We start from the raw sequence: 9,692 nt of genomic DNA on the forward strand, positions 1-9,692 counted from the left end.
TGTCAGATCAGCGATCTTACACTATGACATGATGCCCCCCCCCCCCCCCCCCGGTGCAATGTTATAGTGTAAAAAAAAATATTCAGATGTGTAAAAATTAAAAAAAAAAAAATCCTAAAAAAAAATATATATATTGTTCCCATAAATACATTTCTTTATCTAAATAAAAAAAACAATAAAAGTACACATATTTAGTATCTCCACATCTGTAATGACCCGACCTATAAAACTGTCCCACTAGTTAACCCCTTCAGTGAACACCGTAAAAAAAAAAATAAAAGAGGCAAAAAACAACGCTTTATTATCATACCGCCAAACAAAAAGTGGAATAACACGCGATCAAAAAGAAGGATATAAATAACCATGGTACCGCTGAAAACGACATCTTGTCCCACAAAAAACGAGCTGCCATACATATCATGATCTCTGCAGGCAGAGATCATAGCAAGCCTATAGAGGGACAAGCTCTCGGAAGATGGAACTATACTGACCATGAACTAAGCCTGCCGCGCAACTAGAAATAGCCAGGTAGCATTTCCTATTTATCGCTAGATGCCCAGCTCTGGCCTAAGACCTAAATAGCTAGCAGAGGGAAATATAAGACCTGGCTCACCTCTAGAGAAATATTCCAAAGAAGACAGTAGCCCCCCACATATAATGACGGTGAGTTCAGATGAAACAACAAACGCAGCAGGAAAATAGTCTTAGCAAATTTGAGGTCCGCTTACTAGATAGCAGAAGACAGATAGTATACTTTCATGGCCAGCAGAAAAACACTAACAAAACACCATCCAGAGATTACCTTAAACTCTGGCATTAACTCATAACGCCAGAGTAGCAATCCCTGATCAACGAGAGCTTTCCAGACACAGTAACAAAACTTCAGCTGTGAACTGGAACAAATAGGCAAAACAAAACATGGACAAAAGTCCAACTTATCTAGTAGTTGTCTAGAAGCAGGAACAAGCACTGAGAGGCATCAGATAACATTGTTGACCGGCAAGAAACCACCAGAGAAATGAGCTTAAATAGCGACACCCACTACTGATGGAACCAGGTGAAACAGGAAAGAGGATGACAAGTCCAATTCCACAAGCGGCCACCGGGGGAGCCCAGAATCCAAATTCACAACAGTACCCCCCCCTCAAGGAGGGGGCACCGAACCCTCACCAGATCCACCAGGGCGACCAGGATGAGCCCTATGGAAGGCACGAACAAGATCAGAAGCATGAACATCAGATGCATTGACCCAAGAATTATCCTCCTGGCCGTAACCCTTCCAGTTGACCAGATACTGGAGTTTCCGTCTGGAAACACGAGAGTCCAAAATTTTCTCCACAACGTACTCCAACTCACCCTCAACCAACACCGGAGCAGGAGGCTCAACTGAAGGTACAACAGGTACCTCATACCTGCGCAATAACGACCGATGAAAAACGTTATGAATGGAAAAGGACGCAGGGAGGTCCAAACGGAAAGAAACAGGATTAAGAATCTCCAATATTCTATAAGGGCCGATGAACCGAGGTTTAAACTTAGGAGAAGAGACCCTCATAGGGACAAAACGAGAAGACAACCACACTAAATCTCCAACACAAAGCCGAGAACCAACACGACGATGACGGTTGGCAAAACGCTGAGTCTTCTCCTGGGACAACTTCAAATTGTCCATAACCTGCCCCCAGATGTGATGCAATCTCTCCACCACCGCATCCACTCCAGGACAATCCGAGGATTCCACCTGACCGGAGGAAAATCGAGGGTGAAACCCCGAATTACAGAAAAACGGGGACACCAAGGTGGAAGAACTGGCCCGATTATTGAGGGCGAACTCTGCCAATGGCAAAAAAGCAACCCAATCATCCTGGTCAGCAGAGACAAAACACCTCAGATATGTCTCAAGGGTCTGATTAGTCCGCTCGGTCTGGCCATTAGTCTGAGGGTGAAAAGCAGATGAAAAAGACAAATCTATGCCCATCCTAGCACAGAATGCCCGCCAAAATCTAGACACAAATTGGGTACCTCTGTCAGAAACAATATTCTCAGGAATACCGTGCAATCGGACAACATTCTGAAAAAACAGAGGAACCAACTCAGAAGAAGAAGGCAACTTGGGCAGAGGAACCAAATGGACCATTTTAGAGAAACGGTCACAGACCACCCAGATGACAGACATCTTCTGGGAAACAGGCAGATCTGAAATAAAATCCATCGAGATGTGTGTCCAAGGCCTCTTAGGAATAGGCAAGGGCAACAGCAGTCCGCTAGCCCGAGAACTACAAGACTTGGCCCGAGCACAAACGTCACATGACTGCACAAAGACTCGCACATCTCGTGACAGGGAAGGCCACCAGAAGGATCTTGCCACCAAATCCCTGGTACCAAAAATTCCGGGATGACCTGCCAATGCAGAAGAATGTACCTCAGAGATGACTCTGCTGGTCCAATCATCCGGAACAAACAGTCTATCAGGCGGACAACGATCCGGTCTATCCGCCTGAAACTCTTGCAAGGACCGCCGCAGATCAGGAGAAACGGCCGACAAAATTACTCCCTCCCTAAGGATACCTGTGGGTTCAGAATTACCAGGAGAGTCCGGGTCAAAACTCCTAGAAAGGGCATCTGCCTTAACATTCTTAGAACCCGGTAGGTATGACACCACAAAATTAAAGCGAGAAAAAAATAAAGACCAGCGCGCCTGTCTAGGATTCAGGCGTCTGGCAGTCTCAAGATAAATCAAATTTTTGTGGTCAGTCAATACCACCACCTGATGCCTAGCCCCCTCGAGCCAATGGCGCCACTCCTCAAACGCCCATTTCATGGCCAAAAGCTACCGATTCCCAACATCATAATTCCGCTCTGCGGGCGAAAATTTGCGAGAAAAGAAGGCACAAGGCCTAATGACGGAGCAGTCGGAACCTTTCTGCGACAACACTGCCCCAGCTCCGATCTCCGAAGCGTCAACCTCAACCTGAAAAGGCAGATTCACATCAGGCTGACGCAACACAGGGGCAGAGGCAAAACGGCGCTTAAGCTCCTGAAAGGCCTCTACAGCATGAGGGGACCAATTAGCAACATCAGCGCCTTGTCTGGTCAAATCAGTCAGTGGTTTAACGACATCCGAAAAACCAGCAATAAATCGGCGGTAAAAGTTGGCAAAGCCCAAAAATCTCTGAAGACCCTTAAGAGAGGAGGGCTGAGTCCAGTCACAAATAGCTTGCACCTTGACGGGATCCATCTCAATGGAAGAGGGAGAAAAAATATACCCCAAAAAGGAAATTTTCTGGACCCCAAAAACGCACTTAGACCCCTTCACACATAAAGAATTAGACCGCAGAACCTGAAAAACTCTCCTGACCTGCTGGACATGAGAGTCCCAGTCATCAGAAAAAATCAGAATATCATCCAGATATATTATCATAAATTTATCCAGAAAATCGCGGAAAATATCATGCATAAAAGACTGGAAAACTGAAGGGGCATTAGAAAGACCAAAAGGCATGACCAAATACTCAAAGTGGCCCTCGGGCGTATTAAATGCGGTCTTCCACTCATCCCCCTGCCTGATCCGCACCAAATTATACGCCCCACGAAGATCAATTTTAGAGAACCACTTAGCACCCTCTATACGAGCAAACAAATCAGTAAGCAATGGCAATGGGTATTGATACTTAACAGTGATCTTATTCAGAAGCCGATAATCAATACATGGTCTCAAAGAGCCGTCTTTTTTTGAGACAAAGAAAAACCCAGCTCCCAAGGGAGAAGAAGATGGACGAATATGTCCCTTTTCCAAAGACTCCTTTATATATTCCCGCATAGCAGCATGTTCCGGCACAGACAAATTAAACAAACGACCCTTTGGATATTTACAACCCGGTATCAAATCTATGGCACAATCGCACTCACGGTGCGGAGGTAACGACCCAAGCTTGGGTTCGTCAAAGACGTCTTGATAATCAGAGAGGAACTCAGGGACTTCAGAGGGAATGGACGACGAAATAGAAACCAAAGGTACGTCCCCATGAATACCCTTACATCCCCAGCTCAACACAGACATTGCTCTCCAGTCCAAGACTGGGTTGTGAGACTGCAACCATGGCAATCCCAGTACCAAATCGTCATGTAAATTATACAGCACCAGGAAACGAATAATCTCCTGGTGATCCGGATTGATACGCATGGTTACTTGTGTCCAGTATTGTGGTTTATTATTAGCCAATGGGGTGGAGTCAATCCCCTTCAGAGGAATAAGAGTCTCCAAAGGCTCTAAATCAAAACCACAACGATTGGCAAAGGACCAATCCATAAGACTCAGAGCGGCGCCAGAGTCAACATAGGCGTCCGTGGCAATGGATGACAAAGAACAAATCAGGGTTACAGACAAAATAAACTTAGACTGAATGGTGCCAATGGAAACAGACTTATCAAGCTTCTTTGTACGCCTAGAGCATGCTGATATAACATGAGTAGAATCCCCACAATAGAAACACAATCCATTCTTCCGTCTAAAATTCTGTCGCTCGCTCCTGGACAGAATTCTATCACACTGCATACTTTCTGGCGTCTTTTCCATAGACACCGCCAGATGGTGCACCGGTTTGCGCTCCCGCAGACGCCTATCAATCTGAATAGCCATTGTCATGGACTCATTCAGACCTGCAGGCAAAGGGAACCCCACCATAACATCCTTAACGGCATCAGAGAGACCTTCTCTGAAAGTTGCCGCCAAGGCGCACTCATTCCACTGAGTAAGCACAGACCATTTACGGAATTTTTGGCAGAAAACTTCAGCTTCGTCTTGCCCCTGAGATAGTGCCATCAAAGTTTTTTCTGCCTGAAGTTCCAAATGAGGTTCCTCATAAAGCAAGCCCAAGGCCAGAAAAAACGCATCCACATCGCGTAACGCAGGATCCCCTGCTGGCAATGAGAAGGCCCAATCTTGAGGGTCACCCCTGAGCAAGGAAATCACAATCCTAACCTGCTGAGCAGGGTCTCCAGCTGAACGAGACTTCAGGGACAAATAAAGCTTACAATTATTTCGGAAATTCTGGAAGCTAGCTCTATTCCCTGTGAAGAACTCCGGCAAAGGAATTCTCGGCTCAGATACCGGAGCATGTACCACAAAATCTTGTAAATTTTGTACTTTCGTGATGAGATTATTCAAACCCGCAGTTACACTCTGGAGATCCATTATTGTCAGGTGCACACAGAGCATACAGAGATTAGGAGGAGAGAGAGAAAAAAGACTGCAGCAAAGCAGACTGGAGGGAAAAAAAAAAAAAAAAAAAAAAATTCCAGCAGACTTCTTATAACTCTCCTTTCTCAACCTGGGTCTTTAACACTTTATTGGCCGGTCAAACTATCATGATCTCTGCAGGCAGAGATCATAGCAAGCCTATAGAGGGACAAGCTCTCGGAAGATGGAACTATACTGACCATGAACTAAGCCTGCCGCGCAACTAGAAATAGCCAGGTAGCATTTCCTATTTATCGCTAGATGCCCAGCTCTGGCCTAAGACCTAAATAGCTAGCAGAGGGAAATATAAGACCTGGCTCACCTCTAGAGAAATATTCCAAAGAAGACAGTAGCCCCCCACATATAATGACGGTGAGTTCAGATGAAACAACAAACGCAGCAGGAAAATAGTCTTAGCAAATTTGAGGTCCGCTTACTAGATAGCAGAAGACAGATAGTATACTTTCATGGTCAGCAGAAAAACACTAACAAAACACCATCCAGAGATTACCTTAAACTCTGGCATTAACTCATAACGCCAGAGTAGCAATCCCTGATCAACGAGAGCTTTCCAGACACAGTAACAAAACTTCAGCTGTGAACTGGAACAAATAGGCAAAACAAAACATGGACAAAAGTCCAACTTATCTAGTAGTTGTCTAGAAGCAGGAACAAGCACTGAGAGGCATCAGATAACATTGTTGACCGGCAAGAAACCACCAGAGAAATGAGCTTAAATAGCGACACCCACTACTGATGGAACCAGGTGAAACAGGAAAGAGGATGACAAGTCCAATTCCACAAGCGGCCACCGGGGGAGCCCAGAATCCAAATTCACAACACATACAGCATCATCAGCGAAAAAATAAAAAAGTTATAGTCCTCAGAATAAAGCGATGCAAAAATAATTATTTTTTCTATAAAATAGTTTTTAACGTATAAAAGCGCCAAAACATACAAAATGATATAAATGAGGTATCGCTGTAATCGTACTGTCCCGGAGAATAAAGCTCCTTTATCCATTTTACCAAGTGTTGAACGGTATAAATGCCCCCCCCCAAAAGAAATTCACAAATAGCTGGTTTTTGGTCATTCTGCCTCCCAAAAATCGGAATAAAAAGCGATCAAAAAATGTCATGTGCCCGAAAATATTACCAATAAATACGTCAACTCGTCCCGCAAAAAACACGACCTCACATAACTCTGTGGACCAAAATATGGAAAAATTATAGCTCTCAAAATGTGGTAATGCAAAAAATATTTTTTGCAATATAAAGCGTCTTTTAGTGTGTGACGGCTGCCAATCATAAAAATCCACTAGAAAACCCACTAGAAAAGTAAATCAAACCCCCCTTCATCACCCCCTTAGTTAGGGAAAAATTAAAAATTAAAAAAATGTATTTATTTCCATTTTCCCATTAGGGTTAGGGATAGGGTTAGGGATAGGGTTATGGTTAGGGTTAGGGTTAGGGCTAGGGTTAGAGCTAGATTTAGGGCTAGGGTTAGGGTTGGGGCTAGGGTTAGGTTTGGGGCTAGTGTTAGGGTTTGGATTACATTTACGGTTGGGCTTAGGGTTAGGGGTGTGTCAGGGTTAGGGGTGTGGTCAGGGTTATGGTTGGGATTAGGGTTAAGGGTGTGGTTAGGTTTGGGATTAGGGTTAGGGGTGTGTTGGGGTTAGGGGTGTGGTTGGGTTAGGGGTGTGTTTGGGATTAGGAGTGTGTTTGGGTTAGGGTTTCATTTAGAATTGGGGGTTTCCACTGTTTAGGCACATCAGGGGCTCTCCAAACGCAACATGGTGTCCCATCTCAATTCCAGTCAATTTTGCATTGAAAAGTCAAATGGCGCTCCTTCCCTTCCGAGCTCTGTCATATGCCCAAACAGTGGTTTACCCCCACATATGGGGTATCCCCGTACTCAGTACAAATTGGACAACAACTTTAGGGGTCCAATTTTTTCTCTTATCCTTGGGAAAATAAAAAAAATTGGGGGCGAAAAGATCATTTTTGTGAAAAAATATGATTTTTTATTTTTACGGCTCTGCATTATAAACTTCTGTGAAGCACTTGGTGGGTCAAAGTGCTCACCACACATCTAGATAAGTTCCTTAGGGGTCTAGTTTCCAAAATGGTGTCACTTGTGGGGGGTTTCAATGTTTAGGCACATCAGGGGCTTCCAAACGCAACATGGCGTTCCATCTCAATTCCAGTCAATTTTGCATTGAAAAAGTCAAATGGCGCTCCTTCCCTTCCGAGCTCTGCCATGCGCCCAAACAGTGGTTTACCCCCACATATGGGGTATCGGCGTACTCAGGACAAATTGTACAACAACTTTTGCGGTCCAATTTCTCCTGTTACCCTAGGTAAAATAAAACAAATTGGAGCTGAATTACATTTTTTGTGAAAAAAAGTTAAATGTTCTTTTTTTTTTTTTTTTTAAACATTCCAAAAATTCCTGTGAAACACCTGAAGGGTTAATAAACTTCTTGAATGTGGTTTTGAGCACCTTGAGGGGTGCAGTTTTTAGAATGGTGTCACACTTGGTTATTTTCTATCATATAGACCCCTCAAAATGACTTCAAATGTGATGTGGTCCCTAAAAAAAATGGTGTTGTAAAAATGAGAAATTGCTTGTCAACTTTTAACCCTTATAACTCCCTAACAAAAAAAAATTTTGGCTCCAAAAACATGCTGGTGTAAAGTAGACATGTGGGAAATGTTATTTATTAAGTATTTTTTGTGACATATCTCTGTGATTTAAAGGAATAAAAATTCAAATTTGGAAAATTGCTAAATTTTCAAAATTTTCGCCAAATTTCCATTTTTTTCACAAATAAACGCAGGTAATATCAAAGAAATGTTACCACTATCATGAAGTACAATATGTCATTAGAAAACAATGTCAGAATCACCAGTATCTGTTGAAGCGTTCCAGAGTTATAACCTCATAAAGGGACAGTGGTCAGAATTGTAAAAATTGGCCCGGTCATTAACGTGCAAACCACTCTTGGGGGTAAAGGGGTTAATAATACAGTGAGAACAAAATCCCCTCCACTTCTGGTCCTATTATAAACTCTGTGTATGTTGAACACAAGTCCTAGTGATGCTCCCTTACAGATAGCTCTAGTATAACTTTCTCAGTAGTGGAACCACATGTCTCAGCAGTAGTTACTGATTGATGTAGCAGGTAGCATTGATGTAGCAGCACTCATAATGCAGACATTTCACTGTGACTGCATACTTCAAAAACTGTGTGTATTGCAAGCAATTTTTTGCATATGTTTTACTAGTCAAATTTTACATTCGAACACACCGCACCAATAAATTGCCCTAATACAGTTCCTGTTTTTTGAACATTTACTTACCTAGTATTTCTTATCACATCATTTTTAGGAAAGGGGTTGAATTTTGTGAAAAATGTATGCAAATTGTCTCTTCAGAGAGGAAGAGGGCTTGAACTCTAGAGCCACCTATTGGACGTAGCAAGGCTACAAGTCAATATCAACCCTTTATGTAGACATTTAACTGTTCATGTGTGCTTTTGCACATGTGTTTTACTAGTCCAATTTGACAACCATACATGCCACACCAATACTGCGGAATGATGTCACATTTTTTCCTGTACCTTTTTCTACCTTTTTACGTCCTTTTAGCAAGGATTGAATGATCGAGATTGACAAGATAGGCAAAAGTTAATTATAGTGTTTCAAAAAATGTATGGTAAAAGAAGACGCAGCAATGGCAAAGGACCGGGTATTGTAAAAGAAAAGAAAAAACTCATACCATTACAACAGTATCATAAGTACCACCACCTCTGGCATCCCTTGACTTCAGCAAACGTATTAGTTGGATAGAAGAGGAGTGTGTTATGGAATGTATTGCACATCACTCATCTCTGTCACAGCAGGAAGAGGTTACCTCTAACAGTGACACTGTCATTTTGAGTCAGTATGAAGCAAAGGATGGTATGTTTGATTTCAAGTGAGCAAAAGGGATAATTTTTGGACTGTTTTTAATTGAAAAAAAAAACCATGTAAAGTCTGAAAGTGAATAATGTTATTAAATGGACTGTTGCTTTCTACTGTTTACCATCTGTTTCTATTGTGAGGTCACTTTGACATTACAAAAGCTTTTCGTGTTAAATGGATTCTCTGAGAATGTTATAAGCATGGAGCCTGTGTCATGATTCAAACTGCTGTCATCCTAGGTATGTGTCAGGATGGCTGCATAATGAATAGAGCTTGAGACTTTCTCAATTGACAAGAGGAGCTATGAAGACTAGTGTTGAGCATTCTGATACCGCAAGTATCGGGTATCGGCCGATACTTGCGGTATCGGAATTCCGATACCGAGTTCCGATACTTTTGTGATATCGGAAATCGGAATCGGAAGTGTGCAGTGCGTATGGTTCCCAGGGTCTGGAGGAGAGGAGACCTACTGTCAACTGTATAATCGGC

The sequence above is a fragment of the Ranitomeya variabilis genome, chromosome 5 (genome assembly GCF_051348905.1).
Source record: "Ranitomeya variabilis isolate aRanVar5 chromosome 5, aRanVar5.hap1, whole genome shotgun sequence".
Lineage (NCBI taxonomy): Eukaryota > Metazoa > Chordata > Amphibia > Anura > Dendrobatidae > Ranitomeya > Ranitomeya variabilis.